The sequence below is a fragment of the Notamacropus eugenii genome, chromosome 1 (assembly GCF_028372415.1).
Source record: "Notamacropus eugenii isolate mMacEug1 chromosome 1, mMacEug1.pri_v2, whole genome shotgun sequence".
NCBI classification, from domain to species: domain Eukaryota; kingdom Metazoa; phylum Chordata; class Mammalia; order Diprotodontia; family Macropodidae; genus Notamacropus; species Notamacropus eugenii.
Genome location: NC_092872.1, coordinates 81,736,258 through 81,758,872, shown reverse-complemented (window position 1 = coordinate 81,758,872; position 22,615 = coordinate 81,736,258). Strand labels below are relative to the sequence as shown.

Genomic DNA, 22,615 nt, shown 5'->3' with positions numbered 1-22,615 from the left:
ATCACTGCCATACAATTGCGATTTTATCCCTCCCCACCTACTCCCCACTACCCCCCTCCCTCCCCACGACTGCATACAATTCTGTATAGATTCTACATATACTTTCCTATTGAGTATATTTTCACTATAGTCATGCTATGTAGTCAGACTAAGATAAATGAAAGAAATCGTATAACAAATCAGAACATGATACACAAACACATACACATACACAAACATGATCTGCTACAATATGTGAGTGACTTCCATATTTCTCTCTCTGAGTGTGGCAGGCATTTTGCCTTGAGATCCTCCATTGGGATTTTTTTTTTTTTTTTGGTAAGAAGTTCTTGTGTTATTACAAAAATCTAAGTCTACCAGAAAAAACTCTCACACACTGTGGTTGTTGCTGTGCATAAAGTTCTCCTGGTTCTGCTCCTTTCACTCAGCATCAGGTCATATAAGTCCTTCCAGGCCTCTCTGAAGTCTTCTTGTTCATCATTTCTTATGGCACAATAGTACTCCATTACATTCATATACCATAATTTATTCAGCCATTCCCCAATTGATGGACATCCCCTTGACTTCCAGTTTTTGGCAACTACATAGAGTGCTGCTATAAATATTTTTGTACATGTGGGACCCTTTCCCATTTTTATGATCTCTTGGGGATATAGTCCTAGTAGCGATATTGCTGGGTCAAAGGGTATGCACATTTTTGTAGCCCTTTGGGCATAGTTCCAAATTGCTCTCCAGAATGGTTGGATGCACTCGCAGCTCCACCAACAATGAATTAGTGTTCCAACTTTCCCACATCCTCTCCAGCATTTATCATTTTCTTGTTCTGTCATGTTTGCCAATCTTATAGGTGTGATGTGGTACCTCAGAGTTGTTTTGATTTGCATCTCTCTAACCAATAGTGATTTAGAGCATTTTTTCATATGATTATAGATAGCTTTAATTTCTTCCTCTGAAAATTGCCTGTTCATATCCTTTGACCATTTATCAACTGGGGAGAAGATAATATCTTAAGAAGAGAATAAACTAAGTGGTAAAAAAGAGGCACAGAAATCCAATGAAGAGAACTCCTTCAAAAGCAGGATTCCCTAAATGGAAAAAAGAAATAAAAATAATTCACTGGAGAGAAGAATTCATTTAAAAATAGAACTGACAAAATGGAAAAAGAGGTACAGAAATTAATGTGAGAGAAAGAGGGATGTACCAGCAGAAGAAAGTAGAAGAATGAGATAAATGATCTCACATAAAAGAGGTGCAAAAGAGTTTTTACAATAGAGAGGAATATGGCATGTGGGGATGACAGGCAATGCTTAAACCTTACTCTCATCAGAACTGGCTCAAAGAGGGAATAACATGCACACTCAATTGGGCATAGTACTCTGTCACCCTATGGGGAAGTAAGAAAAGAAGAAGATAAGAAAGCATAGGGGTTGACAGAAGGGAGGATGGATTAGGCACAGTTGTCAGAAACAAAATGCTTTTGAGAAAGGATGGGGTGAAGGAAGAGAGAGAGAAGGATAAATAGAGGTAAAAGATAGGATGTAAGGAAATAAACAGTTAATAATCATTAGGAAGAGATCAACATCTCATAACACATACCCAAAATAAGGTCAAAATGGGTATATGATTTAGACAGAAAGGGTAATACCATAAGCAAATTAGGGAAGCATGCAATAGTTTATCTGTCAGATCTATGGGGAAGTAAAAAATTTATGACAAACCAAGAGACAGAAAACATTACAGGATGTAAAATGGATCATTTTGATTACATTAAATTTAAAGGAGGTTTTAAAAGGTTTTTCACAAATAGAATCAATGCAGCCAAAATTAGGAGGAAAGCAGAAAAGTGAGGGGAAATTTTTATAGCAAATTTTTCTGATAAAGGTCTCATTTCCCAAATATATAGAGAACTGAGCCAACTTTATAAGAATGTAAGTCATTCCCCAATTGATAAATGGTCAAAGGATATAAATAGGCAATTTTCGGATGAAAAAAATCAAAGCTATCCATAATCATAGGAAAAGATGCTCTAAATCACTATTGATTAGAGAAATGCAAATTAAAACCTGAGAATACCACCTCACATCTATCAGATTGGCTAACATGACAGAAAAGGAAAATGAGAAATGTTGGAGAGAATGTGAGAAAACTGGGACACTAATGCAGGTGGATGGAGTTGCGAACTGACACAAGCATTCTGAAAAATAATCTGGAGTTATGCCCAAAGGGCTATAAAACTGCATACCTTTTGACTCAGCAATACCACTACTAGATCTGTATCCCAAAGAGATCAAAAAACCAGACCAAAAAAAAGGAAAAGGACCTATATGTACAAAAACATTTATAGCAAATCTTTCTGTGGTGACAAAGAATTGGAAATTGGAGGGATGCTCATCAACTGGGGAATGGCTGGAGAAGTTGTGGTATTGGTTGTTGTCCTCCATTCTCGAAGAGGATCAAAGTGACATCACTATGTTAGAGGTAAGTTACGTGTCCAACTGTGGCTGATCAGAGCAATATGAGCTTGGAATGCTCTACCACAGGTTAGGCACAGATAGTCCATGTGAACACTTGGGGCAGATTCTCTAAATCTGTACATCTCATGGGGTTTTTTTGTTTTTTTTTTTTTAGCTACTTCACTTGCTCATAGAGCACAGCACCTTCTCTGATGAGGGCACACCATGCTGGGGGGTCCTGTGCCAGTGTCTCCCATGTTACACAATCTATTCCAAAGTTCTTAAGAGAGACCTTGAGAATATCCTTGTATTGCTTCTTCTGACTACCACGTGAGTTCTCCATAAAATAGTCTTTTAGACAAGTGTATGTTTGGCATTCAAACAACATGGCCAGCCCAGTGTAGTTGTGTACTTATGGTATATGATTATGATGGAATACTACAGTGGAATAAAAAATAATGTACAGGATGCTTTCAGAAAAACCTGGAAACACTTCCATGAACTGATGAATAATGAAGTGAGTAGAACGAGGAGAACATGGTACACGGTGACAATATTGTACAATGATCAACTGTGAATGACTTAGCAATCCTCCGTAATACAATAACCCAAACAGTTTCAAAGGATCTATGATAAAAAATGCTATTTACATCCAGAGAAAGAACTGATGTTTGGAAGTCAGAGAAAGATGTCAACACTATATAACAATTCTGTTATTTATGTTGTTCAGGCATTTCAGTAATGTTGGACTCTTCATGACCCCTTGGCAATGATACTGGAGAGGTTTGCCATTTCCTTCTCCAGCTCCTTTTACAGATGATGGTCATACAGCTAGTAAGTGTCTGAGACCCAATTTGAACTCAGGTCTTCCTGACTCTAAGCACAGCACTCTATTATCTAGTTGCCCTACATAACAATTAGGATTATTCAAAAGTAGAATGGGCTACCTTTATATATCAGTGGTTCCCATTCCCATTAGATAAATGGTCAAAGGACATTAAGAGAGTTTTCAGAAAAATCAAAGCTTTCAAAAATCTTATGGGAAAAAATGCTCTAAATCACTAACAGAAAAATGCAAATGAACACAGCACTGAGGTTCTACCTCACACCCATCAGACTGGCAAAGATAGCAAATGAGGAAAATTATGGTGGCCAAATGGTGGCCAAAAATTAGAAACCAAGAGAAGTATCCCCCTATTGGGAAATGGCTAAATTGTGGTAAAAGAATGTAACAGGATGTCATCATTCTGTAAGAAATAATGAAATGAACAGTTTCATAGGAACTAGGAAGACCTTTATCAATTGATGAAGAGTAAAGTGAACAGAATTAGAACAATTTTTGCAATGCTAACAACATTATGGAGAAAAACATTGGTGGAATCATTGTTTTCATTATAGTCTCACCTGTGAATTCTTAGAAGAGTTCCACCATGTGCATATACCTGCCCTGGGATTACTATTGTCCATGAGGTCATCATATCATTGACCTTATGTCCCAAAGCTCTTACACCATCCATTCTCTCAAGCATCCCTACTCTTCTCAGCTGAGAACAAGCTTGGAGGATTTTCTGGGAAGGAGTACTAGCAGCACCCTTAGCAGCTGTCAGTGATATACAGGAAGGGTTGAGTGTAGACAAGAGAGCTGATTAGCTTCTCCCCAATAGAAGGAAGAAGAGAGGCTGCCTTTTCCACCTTTCCTTTGTCAACTGGATCTTGATTTGAGAACTTTAGAATTTCCCAAACTATTTAGTTCAGTAGAGTGGCACCTATTTCTATTTAAATAATTTCTTGTTGAGAAGGCAGATCTCTAAATACTTTAGGATCCTTAACTCCCTAACACTCTGCCATTCTAAACCTCCTAATCTATATCACATAGATGAGTAACCCACTCCTCATAGCATCCAATTTCTCTACTCCTAAGTAGATTCTTTTTTTTTTATTAAAGGGACCATCCCTTGAACAACTAATTGAAGAAGCCTATTCATTGAATGGGTGTATCTCACTCAAAGTGAGAATGTGATAAGACCTTAGCCTGAAAGGGTCAGGGTCTCACATTGCATCCTGGGCCATCTCCAGTCATCCTGACGAATATCAGGCCACTGGACCCAGATGGCTCAGGAAAAGAAAGTGAGGTTGGTGACCTTGCACAGCCCTCCCTCACTCAAATCAAAGTCAACTACAAGTCATGTCATCATCTTAATATCATGGTCCTCTTCGAGAACGAAGGGCAAACACAACAATAGAGAAAAACAACTTGAAAGACTTTATAACTTTAATAAATACAATAAACCACAAATCCAGAAGCCTAAAGACATAACACAGAGACACATTTTTGGATATGATTAATGGGGGAATTTTTTTCACCAGACTATATATATATATGTATTGAGGTTTGGGATATTTTTTTTTCTCTCATTTGGGGAGGGGGACAGTGGTACTTGAAAAATAAAATTTAAAACTAAAATTTAAAAGAAAATAGAGGAAAAAAAAGAAATATCCTCCACCCCAACACAGGAAGTGTTAAAACAAAATATGAACAATCCCTTGGTGGGAATATTATAGAAGTGATGATTAGTCAGTACAGATTAGATGCTCTTTGAATTCCCTTCGATATCATATTCTGTGAAATCATTTCCATTTTAGTTTGGGAAATTTTAAGATTTAAATGTGAATGCTGTTGCATCTATGTTCTAGAAATGTGAATGCTTCAGATGAACATTCTGAGTCAAGAGGAGTTCTCCATATGCTCTCCTGCTCTATTCCTTCCTCATCCCTCCTCCATTCTGAAGATCCCCAACAAACCTTTCAGATTTATGCAACTTTGCCAATCAAAGAATTGCATGTACAAAATCCCTTGTTATTTCTTCTATTTGTTAACTCCCATTTTAGACAGCAGAGAAGAAAACAAAACCCTTTGGTTTAAACTCTTTTTTTTATGTTAGCTGGGTTATAGTGCTCATTCTAGTAGAACATGTATTTGGTGAGAGAATCAGAGGATTTAGGAAAGACAGATTATCTTCCGTTAATTTATGCTTAGTTTTTACTTCTGGAAATATGTCCCTAATTAGGAGAAAAGGCATCAATTTTTGTTCTCCAAAAGAAAGAAATTGAGGAGGGATTTTACCAGAAAAAAGGAAGGTTTTACTGAATTAAAACACTAGTGAAAAACCCTGAGGATAAAAGACTTCCCTTTTTATGCAACTGAAAAGGCTTCTCTACTTGGAATACACCATACTTAACCAATCTAGTTGACTTCTGCATCAATATTGCCAAACTTTTCCTCCACATCACCTCCAAAATTTAATTCCTTTTACTCCCCCTTCTATATTCTCTTTCACATTTCCTTAGACAGAGTTTAAGCATTTTAAAGAGATATCAAGTAAGAAATGTGGTCCAATTTAAACTACAGTCTAGAAAGGCTTACAAGAAAAGAGTTTGAGATCCAGAACACATCTTTGAAACTTTAACATTTGTTCTTAATGCTAAGTAGGAGACAATCAGCTGAAAAGCATTTATGAAGTGTTTACTATATACATATGAAGACGTGCTAAGAATTAGGAATATAAAGGCAAAAAACAAAAACAAAACAAGCAAAACTCTGAAAATTCAAACCACACAGTTCTTTTTTTTAAAGGATTGTATATTCTAATAGAGTAGATAACATATAAATATGTAGATGCAGATAAGCTACATACAGGGTAATTTGAAAGGGGAAGGCATTAACACTTGGGGAAACTAGAAGAATCCCTGAGTAGAAGGCAGAGTTTGAGCCGAGTCCTGAAGAAAGCCAGGGAGGCTGAGGAGGGAGAACATTCCAGGACGAAAGACGTAGAGATGCAAGTAGTCCAGTATCCCTGGATCATTGAATTCATGGAAGACAGTGAAGTATAATTAGGCTGGAAAGGTGGGAAATAAAGGCAGGGAAATTAATCAGTCCTATTTGCCATAGTTTTACCAGCAGATGGCATTGGCAGTAAAGCCCAAGGAATAACTGCTGCTTTTTACACATTGAGACTGTTCTATTATCACCTGGGAAGCAATTAACACACCGACAAATTTTCAGAAAATTGTGGGCTTGATATTTTAAAAGCTAACAGGTGGGCCCCCTGGGTTGGTAACCTAGCTAGAAGTGAGAAAGTCACAGGATCTATAAGGCATGTAACTGGTGAGGGTAGCAAGAAGGGCTTATGTTCTTTTCGTCTGCTATATTAGGGACTACCAAAAGAGACGATGTTAGAATTCAGATGAAAGGAAAATCGTACTTGCCACACATGCAATTCAATTGCCATCTATTAAGCACTTACTCAGTGCAAGGAATTTAGGTGTTAGGTCCAAAGACAAAAACAAAACCATTCTTCCCTTAAGGAATTTATATGGTGGAATTGGGGTTGTGTGTGGAGAGAGAACTTGTAGTCAGATACATTTATGGTAATTTGAAGGAGAGACAATTAATAACTTGAATGGGTGGGGAGAGGGTGTGTCAGAGAAAGCATCCGTAGAAGGTGGTATCTAGGTTCAACTTTGAATGAAAATCAAAATTGTAAAAGGCAGACAGAAGGGCATTCCATCTGTCAGGGACAGCTTATGTAAATGCATGGGAGAGGATGCCATGTGGACGATAAGAAACAAAGGGGAGTCCAGTTTTGAATATGTGAAAATAAGGATGGAAAGCTAAGTTGGAGCCAGATTGTGGAGGACCTTAAAAGTGAGGCTTAATTTATATTTATTCTAGAAGTCAGAGACAGAACTATAACGAGGTTAGGATAATCAGGGTTTTGCTGAAATTTAGCGGCTAGTGAAAACACTTGTGCTCCTTCAGCAAGGAGAAACAATTGAGCTTTACGTGTCCCTAACAAGAATGACTAAAATGAAAGCAACGAGATAGCTCATTTTCTCCCATCTCTCTGTAGGGGTAGCACCCCATTTGAGCACCTCTCCTATAAGGTGGGATATATATACTACTGCTCCTTCAGTGGTGCCCCCCCTCCCAGAAGCAACAATCTTAATATTATCTGGTACCCTTTCCATCAATGTTGCTTTTTATCTAAGGTCCACAGTCACACTTAGAGGTTAGTTTAAGGAGAAAAGAGGGTAGTGGAAGTCCTAGGGAGGGGATAGGTTAAAACAGGTTGCAGATTCCTTTATTGGAAGGAGAGAGAAAGGGAAGTGGAAAATAGATTAAAGTCCATTGTTCCTACAGATCCCAAAATGCTCCTCTGCTAATAGGTAGGCTTGTGTTCTCCTTACCTCCTTCTACTTTGCAGGACAAATGCAAGAATTAAATTTTTACCCTTCTAAATTTCCCATTCCAGGGCAAAATGTAAATGGACCCCATACTATAGATTCAAGGATGACCCTGAGGTCGCTAACCAGCATGCTGCTGCTGCTGTCATCAGAAACAGGAAAGTTTGGAAGAAGGATGAATTTATGATAAATTATCAAATGATAAATTACATTTTTTGGCATGTCAGGTTTGAGTTGTCCACAGAACAGTCAGGTCTAGCAGGCAGGACTGAAATTTGGGCTGGATATATAGATTTTTAAGTCATCTGAGTAGAAAAGGTAATTGAATCCCTGGGAGTATGTGGGATAGCTTATGGAAAGAGAGTACTGCATAAAGAAAGAAAATAAAAAGGCCCAGGACAGAGCATTGGGGGAAAACTCACATATTAGGACAGAGGACTGACCCAGTAAAGGAGACTATGGAGGAGTAGTGGCTTGGTGATTTTCTTTCTTTCTTTTAGTAGCATTTTACTTTTTTCCAATTACGTGTAAATACAAATTTTGAGTTCCTCATTTTCTCCCTCTCTCCCTGAGAGGGTAAGCAATTCGATACAGGTTATAAATATACAATCATATAAAACATTTCCTTATTATTCATGTTGTGAAAGAAGTAAACCAAAAGAAAAAAAACACAAAAAAAATAAAGTGAAAACAGTATACTTTGATCTGCATCCAGACTTGATGAGTTCTTACTCTGCATGTGAACAAAATTTTTCATCATGAGTCCTTTGAAATTGTCGAGTCATTGAATTGCTGAGAATAGATAAGTCATTCACAATTCTTCATCGTACAGTGTCTTTGCTGTGTACCATGTTCTCCTGCTTCTGCTCACGTCACTGTGCATCGGTTCATGTAAGCATAGTGTTCATCATTTCTTATTGCACAGTAGTATTCCATTACAATCCCATACCACATGTTCAGCCATTTCCCAATGGATGGGCATCCTCTCAGTTTCCATTTCTTTGCCACCACAAAAAGAACTGCTTTAAATATTTTTATACAAGTAGGTCCTTCCCCCCTTTTTAATCTCTTTGGGGTACAGACCTAGTAGTGATACTATTGGATCAAAGGGTATGCACAGCTTGATTGTCCTTTGAGCATAATTCCAAATTGCTCCCCAGAATGGCTGAGTCAGCTCACAACTCCACCAACAGTACATCAGTGTCCCAATTTTCCCACATTTCCTCCAATTTATCATTTTCCTTTTCTGTCATATCAGTCAATCTGATAGGTGTGCAGTGGCACCTCAGAGTTGTTTTAATTTGCATTTCTCCAATTAATAGTGATTTAGAGAATTTTTTCATGACTATGGATAGTTTTGATTTCTTCATCTGAAAACTGCCTGTTCATTTAACCTTGGTGACTTTCTAGGGACATTGAGGCTCAACTCTAAGAGAAATGAGGAGTGCTTTGGGATGGTGCAGCAAATTCTCGGTAATTTCTTAGTCCTCCCTCCACCACATTTCCCATCTTGTGAAAGTGCTGGTAGTGTTGGTCACTACAATTTAAAAGCTCTGGCTCTCTTTTCCTCCCTCTAGAATGTATACAAGTCCCATGAAGGGTGGGAGAGGGATGAGGATCCTTTCTCACCCTGATAACACATGGTGGCATCCACATGCCCTGCCTAGGCTAGTTTAAGCCTAGACTTTGGGATTATGGTTGTCTCTTTTGCTTAAAGTTGCTTTTTTGAGCATAGGTGTCTGAATAGCAATCCCAAGATGAAAAAGTCCAGCTTTAGAGATAGCTTAGAGAGTTTGAGAGAGGTGGGGAAGTGCTGGGTCCTTCAATTGGAGGTAACTGGCAGCAAGAGTATCCTGCAACGACATTTTTCTTGGAGAAAATGTGATCAACAGAAAGATGAGCCCAAGCCCTGGGATGGCTTACTAGAGGACAAGCACTCAGAGAGAATTGTCTGGACCATGCTGAGCCAAGAATATGAAACACAGATTTGGTAATCTCCAAGTCTCTCATCATCTGATATTTTAAAGTAGCAGCCTCTCAGGAGAATATAACAGGAGTAATAAGTTGTCAGTTTGAACCTGGTATTTCTTTTGTGTGGAAGAAATAAAATAGCTGCTGTATTTCTGATTTATATTGTATATTGTGTATCTTTCAACTTCTATTTTTTGAAAGATCCTAGATGTGACAATACCTGAGCATAAAGTAATTTTTTTCTCAGAAGTTGTTGGGGCCAGAAAGAGTGAAAATAGGAACCTGACCCGTCTCTTTGGTGACCAGATTTCCCACGATTGAATGCAGTCTGTGCTCTTGTGGGTCCAGAGCTGAAAGGGGCCCCTTGGTAGAGAGGGAGAGGGCTAGTGCCCTCCCCACAGAGGTCATCTGTTGTGCTGTTACAGAAACACAGCATGGAGTCAACTGTGTCAGTTGTGGAGAAGTCAAGGAAGATGGGAACAGAAACATGATCAGATGTAGTAGTAAACAATGGTTAGTAAATTTTGCAAGTTGCAGCACAGTACGGGTAGGAAGCCACATTGCAAGGAGGCCTTAGGGAGAGTCATTTTGATATCATGACAGGTATATATTTAACTTCTTTAGGTTTGAATTTCCTCATCTGTAAAATGAAAGGGTTGGACTAAATGACTCCTTACGTTCCTGCCAATCTTAAATGTATGATTGGAGGCAAGCAGAAACCTTCAAGATTAAATATAATATATACACTCCCTGAGCACTTGTGCTCAGGATCTGAAATGCCCACATACATATATGTGTGTTCGTCCTCCATTGCTAAAGAAGACCATGCCATCAGAAAAATGATAACATGACTTGCACTTGACTTTGTTTTGAGTGAGGGAGGGCTGTGCAGGTCACCAGCCTGACTTCTCCTCCAGAGCCATCTGGATCCAGTGACCAGATATTCATCAGGATGACTGGAGATGACCCAGGATGAGGCAGTTGGGTTAAGTGACTTGTCCAAGGTCACACAGCTAGTGAGTGTCAAGTGTCTGAGGTGAGAGTTGGACTCAGGTCCTCCTGACTCCTGCACTGGTGCTCTATCCACTGCACCACCTAGCTGCCCTCCTCATACATATATACCTTCTGAAAAGTATGCACAAGGTAGAAAATTAAAGGAAAGAATAATGCCTTCTTTTTGCATATTCCTTAAAATATTTTTCCCCCTCAAAGCACTACCATATTCTGGCCCCTATTGGAATGCGAGATCTTTGGGGACAACGAGAGTTTTTGACTTTCTTTTTATACCCCATTGTTTAGGAGAGACTACTAATTGGCACATACTTGGCATGAAGTAAGTCAACAAATGTTTATCAAGTGCCTGAGGTTTGCCAGGCAGGTAGAAAGCCAGCGCCTGACCTTCTGAGAAGGCAGGACAACACACAAAGGAGAGCTGCAAAGAGCAAGGTGAGGGAGTACAGGTGAGAGGGAACAGGTGAGGGAGAACAGGTGAGGGAGAAAAGGTGAGGGAGTACAGGTGAGGGGGTACGGGTGAGGAGGTACGGGTGAGGGAGAACGGGTGAGGGAGAACGGGTGAGGGGATACAGGTGAGGGGGTACAGGTGAGAGGGTACAGGTGAGGGGGTACAGGTGAGGGGATACACAGGTGAGGGGGTACAGGTGAGGGGGTACACAGGTGAGGGGGTACAGGTGAGGGGGTACACAGGTGAGGGGTACAGGTGAGGGGGTTTAGCAGCGAAAGTCTGGAGTCAGTCCTGAGCCCCGGGGAGAAATGGAGACACGGCCGGGCTGGGTCCCCCCTTAAAAATCACCACGTACAGGCACACACAGATGCAAAAGGAAAAGGCCTGGAATCAGCCAGCACTTATTGGGCGCCAACTACATGCCCAGCGCTGCCTCGGGAAGCAGGGCGGTGTGAAGATCCTAGCACCCGTTCTGCAGAGCAGGTGACTTCGAAGGACCCAGGCAGCGCCAGCCGGCCCAGCCCCCTCCGGCCGCCCCCGACACCGCCCGCACCCCGGGGGGGCCCGGGGGAGGGGGCCGGCGGGGCGGGGCTGGCGGCTCCGCCCACAGGATCCCTCGCTGGGGGGGTTCCGGCCCCGCTGGCCCGCCCCCTGCCGCTGCGGGCTCTAGGATGCACCTACGCTAGCCTGCGACCCCACCTGGCACGCCCCGATCTGCTCGGGCGGGGGAGGGGCTGACCCGCACCTCCAGGACCCCCCCTCCTCCCCGCCCCGCCCGGAGTCACGAGGCCGAGGACCTCCGCGGGAGGGCAGGCCGCACCCCCCGGCACGTCACGTGCGGCGAGCGCGGCGCGCGCCCCTCCCCCTCCCCTCCCCTTTCTCCCCTCCCCCTCCCGTCCCCCTCCCCCGCCTCTCTCCTCGCGCTCCAGCGCTGACCTCATGGCCCCGCCCCTCTCAGTGACGTAGAAGCCTCTCCTCGCCTCCTCTTCTCCAGCTAAGCAGCTGCTGACCCGAGGAGGTGACAGTCGCCGCTGACCGCCGAGGCTGCGCTTGGCTCTGGTCCTCCGGGCCGCTTCCCTCTTCGGGGGGCTCGGCCAGCCCCGGTAGGTAGCGCCCCGGCCCGTGGGGCTCGGGCCAGCGCTCCGGGCCTCCCCCTCCCCCCGCCCCGGGGTTCGCCGGCCCTCCCGGGCCCCCGCCGCCCGCGCCCGGGGGCGAGACGAGCCCGGAGGGGGGACGCGCCCCGCTCCGGTCCCGGGCAGTGCCGCGGAGCTCGCACTCGGGGGCGGTCCTGGTCCGCGGCCCCCGCGCCGGCCCCGCGCGGCCCCGGGGATGGAGGACGCGGGGTGCGGGGCTGGCGGCTGCCCCCTGAGCCTCCGCGGCGCTAAAGAGGAGGCTGGAGAGGCGCCGCTGCCTGTGGGAGGCGGGGTGGCGGGTCCGAGGGGGTGGGGCGGCTGTGGAGCGGCTTCGGGCTGGTGTAGAGGACCCCCCCAAACTGGGACGGAGGAGAGCGGGGTGACCTTGAGCCGGTGTCTGCACCTCTCTGGGCACGGTGGCTCGTGGTGACATCATGTCTTTTGTGGCTCCTCGTTCTCCCCAAGGGGAGCTGGGCTCGTGCATCGCTAAGTGAGGGGTTCGAATCCGGGGAGTGTGGGCGCTGGGCGCCCTGCCCGTGCGGGGTGGCAGAGACGGGCAGTGACCGGAGTGCCCCTTCGGAGGAGTGCGAGGAAAGCAGACACCCAAACAGTGTTCTGGAGAAGTTTGGGGAGGGGGTGTCAGGCTCCTTCAAGTGCTGTCCCAGAGTCTTTGGTGGTCATTCTGGTTTATCCAGACTGACTTTGGATGTCCGATTTGGATCCTTCCTTCAGGGGCAAAAGAGCATATAAAGTGGGGGAAATCAGGGTTCATTGTAGCCGAGGTTTGCAGAAAAATTCCGTTATCATCTGAAGAAAGGGCTTTATTTAGTTCTAGTTAAGGTTGAGAACAGTACCTTTACCAGTTGAAAAAAGAAAACATTGCCTCAAATAGTTTTACACATATTTGTGGAGTATATTATAATTTTCAGCATTTTTTCACGTACTCAGAAAACCTTTTCTTTCAAGTTCTTGCCAGCTGATTATGCCTTTTGGATTCCTTTGTCAGTCATGTCCACCAACCTTTAAGTACTCTTTTTTTACAGTGACTTTGGCATCTGGCGTTATAGTCTTCTATTTCTGACCTATCCCTTGCTGCCAACCTCAGCCAGTTTAGTATTCATATTATTGATGCAACAAATACTCTGACTTCTTCCTTCCTCAGTTATCTCACTTCCCATGAACCTTCCTCTCTGTTCTATCTTGGTCATAACTTAGACTTCACTATCACTCACAACTGTTACACTTGGGAACTTGAGAAACCCTTTCTGACTACTTTCCAGCATTTTTCTGCCTCTAATTACTGTTACATTCCTGTTTTTTTCTTTGATTTTTTTCCCTTAATTCTCCCTGCCTGTCACCCTTGCTTTTTTCATTTCCCTTTCTCCCTTCCATAGTCCTGAATCTATAGTTCACTGTTTCAGCAATATACTCTCTTCCACACTTGAATCCCTTGCCCTGTTTATGTCTGGGTCATTCATTCCCTGTTCTCATCCTGCCTTTTCCTTTCTTTAACAATGCTACCCTGCATTCCAGGAAGAGATCTCCCTGCTTTTCTGTTAGCCTCCCTGCTTCCATCCCCATCTCCATGTGAAACTTCTCACTTCATTCAAAGTTCAGTACATATGCTGCCTACTCCATGAAGCCTTCTCTTGAAGGGGTCTCTCTTTTCTCAAATTTATCATTGCATTTTGTTTTGAACTGCTCATTTGAACTAATCACATTCTGCCTCATCATAACTATTTGTGTCTCTTAGCTCTTCTGTTAGATGGTAAGCTTCTTGAGGACAGTCTTACATTTTAACTTATCTTTGTACTACATGAGCACTGGGAATTAAGTGCTTTGAACATATTCATTAAATTTTTTTTCACAGAAACATAATCCCTATTTTATTTTTCTGTGGATACATTTTGTTTGATACAGTAGTTACTTTATTCAATTTAGATGCATATAAATTCTGACTGTTTTCTAATTTTAGAAATAGGAGCAGAATTTTTTAAAGACTTAAACAGTCTTAATTAAGCCTTGCATTTATTTAGTCATTCATTTATTAATCTATTCATAAATGATTTATGAAGTGATAACTGTGAGTCTGGGTCACTGTACTAAGCACTGAAGATACAGAAAAACCCCTCAGAACCTCCCCCCCCCCCAAAACCCCACAGAAACAAAAAAGAACAAAATCAACCCAACCCAGTCTCTGCTCTGAAAGAGCTCACATTAGAATGGGGAAGACAGCTTGTAAATTAATACTTACAGACAAGATATGTACAGAGCAGGAGGAAGGTAGGAAGGTAATAACAGAGAAAAGACATTAGTAAAAAGTGGGAGGGGGGAGCAAGGCAAAGGGACCAAGAAAGCCGTCCTGCAAAGAATGTTGTTTGAACTGAGTCTTGAAGGAAACCAATTAGACCAAGAGACTGAGGTGAGAAAGGAGAGCATTCCAGGCACAGGGGGGAACAGCCAGCCAGCAAAAAGTCACAGAAATGAGAGATGGGGACTCATGTTTGAGGCACAGCAAGTAGATACGTATTGTTGGATCATAGAATGCATGGAAGAGGAGTAAAGTGTTGGAAGACTAGGAAGGGAGGAAGAAGCCAGGTTGTGAAGAACCTGAAATGCCAAATAAATCACTTATAGGAAGATCACTTTGACAGCGAACTGTAGAATGGTCTGAGTTATGGATAAAGGAATACATATGAGGGATGTTGTGGAGGTACAAACAGAAGGATTTGGCAAGTGTTTGGATAAGTGAGGCGAATGAGACCAAAGAGTCGAAGATGACCCTGAGTTTGTGAATCTGAGTGATTGGGAGGATGGTGCTGCCATTGACAGTAACAGGAAAGTTAGAAAGAGAGAAGAGTTTGGGGGGAAAGTTAATGAGTTGTTTGGGGCATGTTAATTTTGAGGTACCATGGGGATATCCAGTTAGAAATGACCAGTGGGCAATTGGAAAGACAAGTATGTCAGAAGAGAGACTTGGGCTTGACATAAAGATTTGTAAATCATCTGCATAGATATAATTGAACCATGAGGGCTGATGAGATCACTAAGAGTATAAGGAGAAAAGAGGTCTCAGGAAAGATCATTTAGGGAATATTCCTGGTTAAGTGGGCATTATCTGAATGATGATTCAGCAAAGGAGCCCAAGTAGTGGCCAGACAAGCAGGGAGAAAACCAAGAGAGCAGTGTTACAAAAACTGAGAGAAAAGAGAAAAATAAATCACAAAGGAGATAGTGAAGGGATGAAGAGGGTTGAAGACTGAGAAAAGGCCATTAGATTAGGCAGTTAAGGGTAACTTTGGCAAGAGCACTTTCAGTTGAATGATGAGGTGGGGAGCCAGATTATAGATGGTTTAGAAGACAGAGGAGGGGAAAAGGAGGCATTGAATATAGACATCCTTTTCAGGGAGTTTAGCAGAGATGGGGAAGAAATATATAGAGTAATAGCTAGCAGGGCTAGTAAGATCAAATAAGAGTTTTCTCAGCATATAGGAGAGCTCATGGGCCTGCTTGTAAACAGTACGGAAGAAGCTAGTAGATAAGGAAAGACTGAAGATTTGTTTCAGGGTAGAAATTTTGAGAGACAAAGTTCTAAGCACAATCCATTTATTAGCAGGGCTAGCAATTGCCGATAAATGAGGTCAGTGGCTTCTCTCAATGACTGAAGACCCTTAGTTAGGGATGATAAGATCCTTTGTAGTGATTAACAAGATGACAGAGCAAACTATACATAGGTGTGTCTTCTTATTGGCTAGATGTTTCAATGAAGAGTTTGGATAAGTGTCATCTCAGCTCCTCCTCATTGAGAGATGGGATCAGTTCTCAGGTGAGGAGATTAGTTTGCAGTCAACTGGGATATGAAATTGAAGTTTGATTTTTAATTCTATTTTGTTAAGATTTAATTAGGTCAGATTTACTATTCCCCATTACTATTCCTTACCCTTGTAACTTTACCCACCATCCACATTCTGGAGAAAAATTTGAATTATTAACCTAAAAGGTCAAATCTCATATTTTGAAACTACAGGCATACCTTGATTCAATATGCTTTGCAGATATGTTTTTTATAAATTGAAGGTTTGTGGCAACCCTACGCCAAACAAGTCTGTCACATGTGCTTATATCATGTCTCTGTGTCACATTTTGGTAATTCTTGCAATATCTTGAACTTATTTATTATTATTAAATCTGTTATGGTGATGTTACTGTTGTAAGTGTTTTGGGGCACCACAAGCCATGCCTATAGCAGACCGTGAACTTAATGAATAAATGATAGGTTTGTTCTGCCTGTTCCATTCACCAATGTTCCCTCTTTTCCCCCCTCTCTTTAGGCTTCCCTGTTCCCTGAGACACAACAGTATTGAAATTAAGCCAATTCATAACCCTCCAAATGGCCTCTAAGTGTTCAAGTGAAAGGAAGAGTCAATTAATTTGGCAAACTTCGTTGTTGTCATACTTTAAGAAAATGCTGCAAACACCCCAGCCTTCAGTAACCACCACCCTGATCAGTCAGCAGCTATCAAATTGAGGCAAAGGCCCTCCACCAGCAAAAACTCACTGAAGCCTTTGATGATGTTAGCATATTTTAGCAATAAAGTATTTTGAAATTAATATATTTACTTTTTTAAGGCATAATACTATTGCACATTTAATGACTGGTTATAAATAGGTTATAGAAGCCACACATTATCAATTAGTTAACTTATAAAATGATCTTATTAAATGATGAGCTGGTGCCTCAAATAGGCCAATTATTGAGGAATCCTCTAAACTCTAGAGAAACTGGTTTAGCCTCTTCTGACTTCAGCCCTTTTAAGGTTGTTTCCCCTTTCTCTTCTGTGGACTACATATTTCTTTTCCCATTTTTGATGCTGCTTCTTAAAAATATGGTCCTCATGCCAGAGATTGCCCTTGCTTTTTGACAAAATAGTTCATGACTATTTTCTAGATATATTCACCTGGTAGATTTTTTCTTAAAACATTCCTGTAGTTTTCTAGTATAAACTGCAAAATTATTGTTGTTACTCAGTGTCTGGACACCTAGGTTCAATTGCTTGCTCTACCACTAACTTTGTGGACAGGCCATTTCATTTTTCTGTGCCTCGACATCTTTACCTAAATGAGGGTATTGGACTAGATAATCCACAAATATTCCTTCTAGTTGTATAATTTTGGGGTGATTTTTTAAAAAAAGATGGTAATCTAGATTGTAATTCTCTTCTTGGCCAACACTATGTACTGTCTTGTCTTCTCCACCAGAATGTGAGCTCCATGAGAACAAGAACCATTTTATGATGATTGAATGCATGAAGGAGCATTTATTATGTGCCAGGTACTGTGCTAAGTTCTGGGGACACAGATATGAGCAAGCAAGATAGTACCTGACCACAGGAGCTTATGTTCCAATAATGGAGATGACCATGCATAAAGGGGGTGGGATGCATGGTTTGGAAACATCAAGGAATTATATGGAGGCCTGAGAGAAAGACACATCTGTTAGAACTCAGTATCTCAGAGAAGCCAGGTTCTGATGGGAAGGCTTGGTATGAGGAGGATGGCCGGAATGCAAGCCATATGGTTTGGGGGAATGTATTTGTATCCCTAGCACTTAGCACAGTGATTGTCACGTTGTGAGCACTTAATAGATTCTGTTTACTTATTCCTTTTCTGTGACTAAAGGCAAAATAAAGTAGGTGAAGCTGCTAATAATTCTTGTTCTAAGATTTTTTGAGAAAGGGAGGAGAACTGAGGGAATCCTATAAGATGTTTTTCAGTCCTAAGTTATCTTTGGATAGGATTATAGATGGAAGAGTGAGAGGGAAAAAATTATTTAGTAGAGACATAAATGGGAATAAGATAGGGAGTCTGTAAAAGAGTAGAAGGCTAGAGGAGACAATGAAGGGAGAGGGAATGTATGATATAGTATGAAGAATATAATATTTGGAATGACGTACTGAATTAAAATCTCAGCCTTGCCACCTGTGTGACTTGAGATCTCCAGATATCTATGGGGTCATGGCTGACCAGAGCACTAAGACTTGTCACTACTCTGAATTCTACTACTACTGCTGCTGCTGCTGCTGCTGAATTCACAGCATCCAGGGCCCAGCTGAGGTTATATATAATAAATTTTTAATGGGTAAATTGGTGGGGGAGTTTCCCCTCCCCCTCAGTGATGTTCAGGAGTTCTGCTGCAGGAATAGAGCAACCAGTTGTTAGGGATTACCAAAGAAGGAGGGTTTTCAGGCTGAATATGGTGGGGGCAGAGTGGAGGTGGGGGTAGGGGTGGTGGGCTGCAGCTTGGGGAAGAAAAAGGTGAGAAGAGATAATAGGGTAGTAAATAGTGAAACATTAAAGAGACAGTCAAGATACACTCTAAATTGATGTCCTATTTCAATCACCAAGGCAATTCTTTTATTCCTCCTTAATTGATTCCCTTATCTCATTTTCTCCCTACCCCCAGTGCCTTCCCTTAGAGATTAACTTGTCTACTCTTTATATATCTCATATGTCCATAGTTATGTAAATATTCTGTGTGTTATAATGGAAATCCTGAATGGCAGTTTACTGTTTTTGTCTTTCTTTGTGTCTACAATGCTTAGCATAGTTCATGTCGGAATAAGCACATAATAATGCTTAACTGGCTTCTCATAAGCTATTCTAGATTTTCTCCTCTATAGCCAAGTATCCTACTCCGCCTCCTTTTCTTTCCTGAGGACCTTGTCTTTTTTGCTGAGAAAATTGAGGGCATTTGCCATGAGCTCCTCTTTTCTAATTCTTTTCATCTCAAAACTCCTTGATATCATCCTTGGCTCTTCACTCCTTTACCCTGACAATGAAGTAGCCCTTTTTGTCAACCATGATCCCATCCCATTCTCCTGTTCTTTAGCAGATCACAACTTAAATCACTCCCCACCTCTGAATCTTCTACCTCTTCTTCCTATGTACTGTTTCCTTCCCTACTGCCTCCAAATGTGCCCAAGTTTTCCCTGTCCTTAAAAAATTTTTCACTAGACCTTACTATATCTTCTTTTTTAACGCTGTAGACAGAAAAAGCTATCTTACATTTTCTTCTTAAACTTCCTCTCACTCCTTAAACCGTTACCATCTGACTATCGCTCTAATCCTTAAACTGAATGGATCTCTTCAAAGTTACAGTGAGTGATCCCTCAGTTGCAAATATGATAGTCTCAGTCCTTATCCTTGACTTTGTCTGCCACATTTGACCTTGTTCACCACTCTCTCCTCCTAGATATTCTTTCCTCCTGGGTCTCCCTCTTTCCCCCTCCTTCTCATTGTCCTTTGCTCCATCATCATTCTTATCTTGGCCACCACCTGGAGTGCTCCCTAAAGCTTTGTTCTGGGCCCTCTTCTCCCTCAGTAATCTCACCAGATCCTATGGGTTCAATTATTATCTCTATGCAAATAATTCCCAGATCAATATATCCAGCTTTAGTCTCTCTTCTGAGCTCATGACCTACATCACCATCTATCTACCTGTAGGATGTTTCAAACTGGATAACCCATGGAAATCTCAAAACCAATGTGTTCAGAACAGACTGTGCTTTTCCCTAAAGCCACCTCTATTCCCAAGTTTCCTGTTTCTGTTGAAGGTACGGTATTCAGGTATATAACCTTGATGCTAATCCTCCGTTCCTCTTCCTTGCCTCACATAGCAGTCAGTAAACATTTATTATATACTCACTGTGTGCCAGGTACTGTGATAAGTGCTGAGGATATAAAAAGAGGAAAAGATAGTTCTTACTCTCAAGAAGGGACTTGTTTGGAGCCAAGAGATGGAACATTTTGTTTTAGGAACAGCCAGGAGGTCAGTGTCACTGGATCAGAAAGTATGTGTCTGGGAGTAAGGTGTAAGAAGACTGGAAAGGTTGGAGGGGGCTAGATTATGAAGGGCTTTGAACACTAAGCGGAACATTTGCTCCTCAGGGCAATAGGAAACCACTGGAGTTTATTGAGTAAGAGGAAGACATAGGATCATACTTGTGCTTTAGGAACCTCACCAATGGCTGGATAGAAGGTGGATTGGAGTGGGGAGAGACTTGAGGCAGGTTATCATACTAGCAAGGCTATTACAGTAATCCAGGCATGAAATGATGAGGGCCTTCACTAGTAGAGTGGTGGAAGTATCAGAGGAGAGAAGGGAGGGTATTAGAGAGATGTTACAAAGGTGAAATGTACAAGCTTTGGCAGCAGCTTGGGTATGGAGGATGAGGGAGAATGAGGAATTCAGGGTGACTGCTAGGTTGTAAACCTAAGGGACTTAGTGGATGGGTGGATGGTGTTACCCTCTACAGCAACAGGGAAGTAGTAAAGGAGGAAAGTTTAAGAGGAAGTATTTAGCTAGGTGCATCTCTCATAACCATATTCACATACACAAGCCTTAGCACCTTTTGCCTATCCTCTTAGTTGGTACCCCTGCCTGAGGGCTCTGCCTGCTCCAGTCCATCTTCCACACAACTGCTGAAGTGCTGGTCCTTAAGTGCAGATCTGACCATGTCACTCCTTTACTCAGAAAATTCCAGTGGCCTCACTTCCTGTTGCTCCTGGATAAAAATATCCTGTTTACCTTTTATAACTTGGTCCCAACCTATCCCATTAGTCCCCCTCTTCTATTCTGATCCAGCCAGTGGTGTCTTTCCCTTCCTCACACATATCTGGTCTCTTGCCTCTGCCTTGGCTTTCCCTCACTCCTGTAATCTGCTCCCTCTCACCTCCACAGGACACAGTGCAGACCCTGCTTTTCACATGAATCCTTCCCTCATCTCCTTAGCTGCTTAGTTCCCTTCTTGCCAGGTATCTTGTATTTATTCTCTTCATAATTATTCTCTGTATACTTGTTGTCTCCTGCATTAGGAATAGGAGTTGTTTCATTGTTTGTACTTGTATCCCTAACAGTACCTGGCATGACAATAAATGCCTGCTGATTGAGTTAGTCCATGAGATCAGGGGTAAATTTGGAGATGAGTAAAGAGATAATAAGAAAGATGGCCTTGGAGAGTAGGGATGGATCAAGGGACCAGAGATTATAATAAAGAGTAATGTGTTAAAAATGTGTTTTTTTGATTGTGGACTTTTAAAAAAACATTTTATCGTCATCTTTTATTTTTAAATTGCTTACATTTCCCCCTATATCCTTCCTCTCTCCTCTTCCAGAGACAAAGAATATTTTTCAAAAGGAAAAGAGGAAGAGAAAAAAAAATCAGAAGAATTGTGCTTTGAAAAAAAACCTGAAAATAATATAAGCATTCCACTCCTGTGTAAGGAGTCCCACCTCTGGAAAGGAATAGAGGGAGAGATCTTTTCTTATCCCTTATTTGAGACCACACTAACTCTTTGTAATTTTATGACATTTACTTTTAGTTGTTCTTTGTTTATTGTTTCCATTTGTGTCATTGTAGTCATTGTGTATATTGTTTTCTTGTTCTGTTTATTTCACTGTTTATTAGCTAATGTCATTCCACGTACTCTGTATTTGTCATATTCATAATTTTTTATAACACAGTAGTAGTCCATTACATTGATATCCCATAATTTGTTGAGCCATTCCCCAATCAATTAGCATCTTTGTTTCTAATTTGCAAAGAACAGATCTAATATGAGTGGGAAGATGGGAAGTAAAAGGATAAGAGTAGGACATTTTCTCTTTGAAAGAGCCTCTGTGTAGTTGGAAGTTAGGTGGCCTTAAAAATTAAAAATAGCTCTACTTGGTGAAGTTAATTCATCCTCATTCTTCTAGTTCATCTTTTTCACATCCTGGCTTTACATTTTGCAGATTTAAAACTCCTCTATTCATTCAATAAATATTTGAGAGCCATGTAGGTTTATAACATCATGGGGAATACTAAAGAAATCTAAGTCCTAGCTAGATCTTAGTCTTAAAGAAACTTAACTTAGACATAGAGCCAGGATAGGGACTTTAGAGGTTATCTAATCTAATCCCTTCATTTTATCATAAAGAAACTGAGCCCCAAGGAAATGAAAATAATTTGCTTAAAGTCCTAACTGGTTAGTGGCAAAGCCATCGTTAAACCAGCATCTCCTACCATCTAACCCTAAGGCAGTCTGCATATTTTCTTTGGTAGCTTGGAAGACAGGACATAAGTGTAACAGTTTAAAAAGAAAATATTGGGAAGCTTGATTAAGTGCCAAATAAGCGTTATTGACAACAAGACGAGGAATTCAGAAAGGAGATTGTTAATTTCCTTTTATGATAGGGATACTAGACTGGTGCAGTCCTAATATTGGAATGTGAGAAATAATTCATTTGACCCCTACTCTGTTCCAATCAGTATCAGTCAGTTTGATATGATTCCATAGGGATAGCAATTATA

The 22,615-nt window shown here is 41.5% G+C and overlaps 1 protein-coding gene across 4 annotated transcripts in view; it reads left to right on the top strand.

Annotated features, from left to right (window-relative positions):
* The first annotated feature begins 11,968 nt into the window (after positions 1 to 11,968).
* CDIP1 (cell death inducing p53 target 1) overlaps positions 11,969 to 22,615 on the top strand; it is a 58,770-nt gene continuing 48,123 nt past the window's right edge. The window contains exons 1-2 of one of the 4 annotated variants that reach the window (XM_072607617.1): positions 12,038 to 12,233; positions 17,523 to 17,595. The gene's annotated coding sequence lies outside the window, so the exon portion shown is untranslated. Of the gene's footprint in view, positions 12,234 to 17,522; positions 17,596 to 22,615 lie in introns of all 4 variants that reach the window. The other 3 variants (XM_072607602.1, XM_072607594.1, XM_072607608.1) reach the window with 3 other exon arrangements.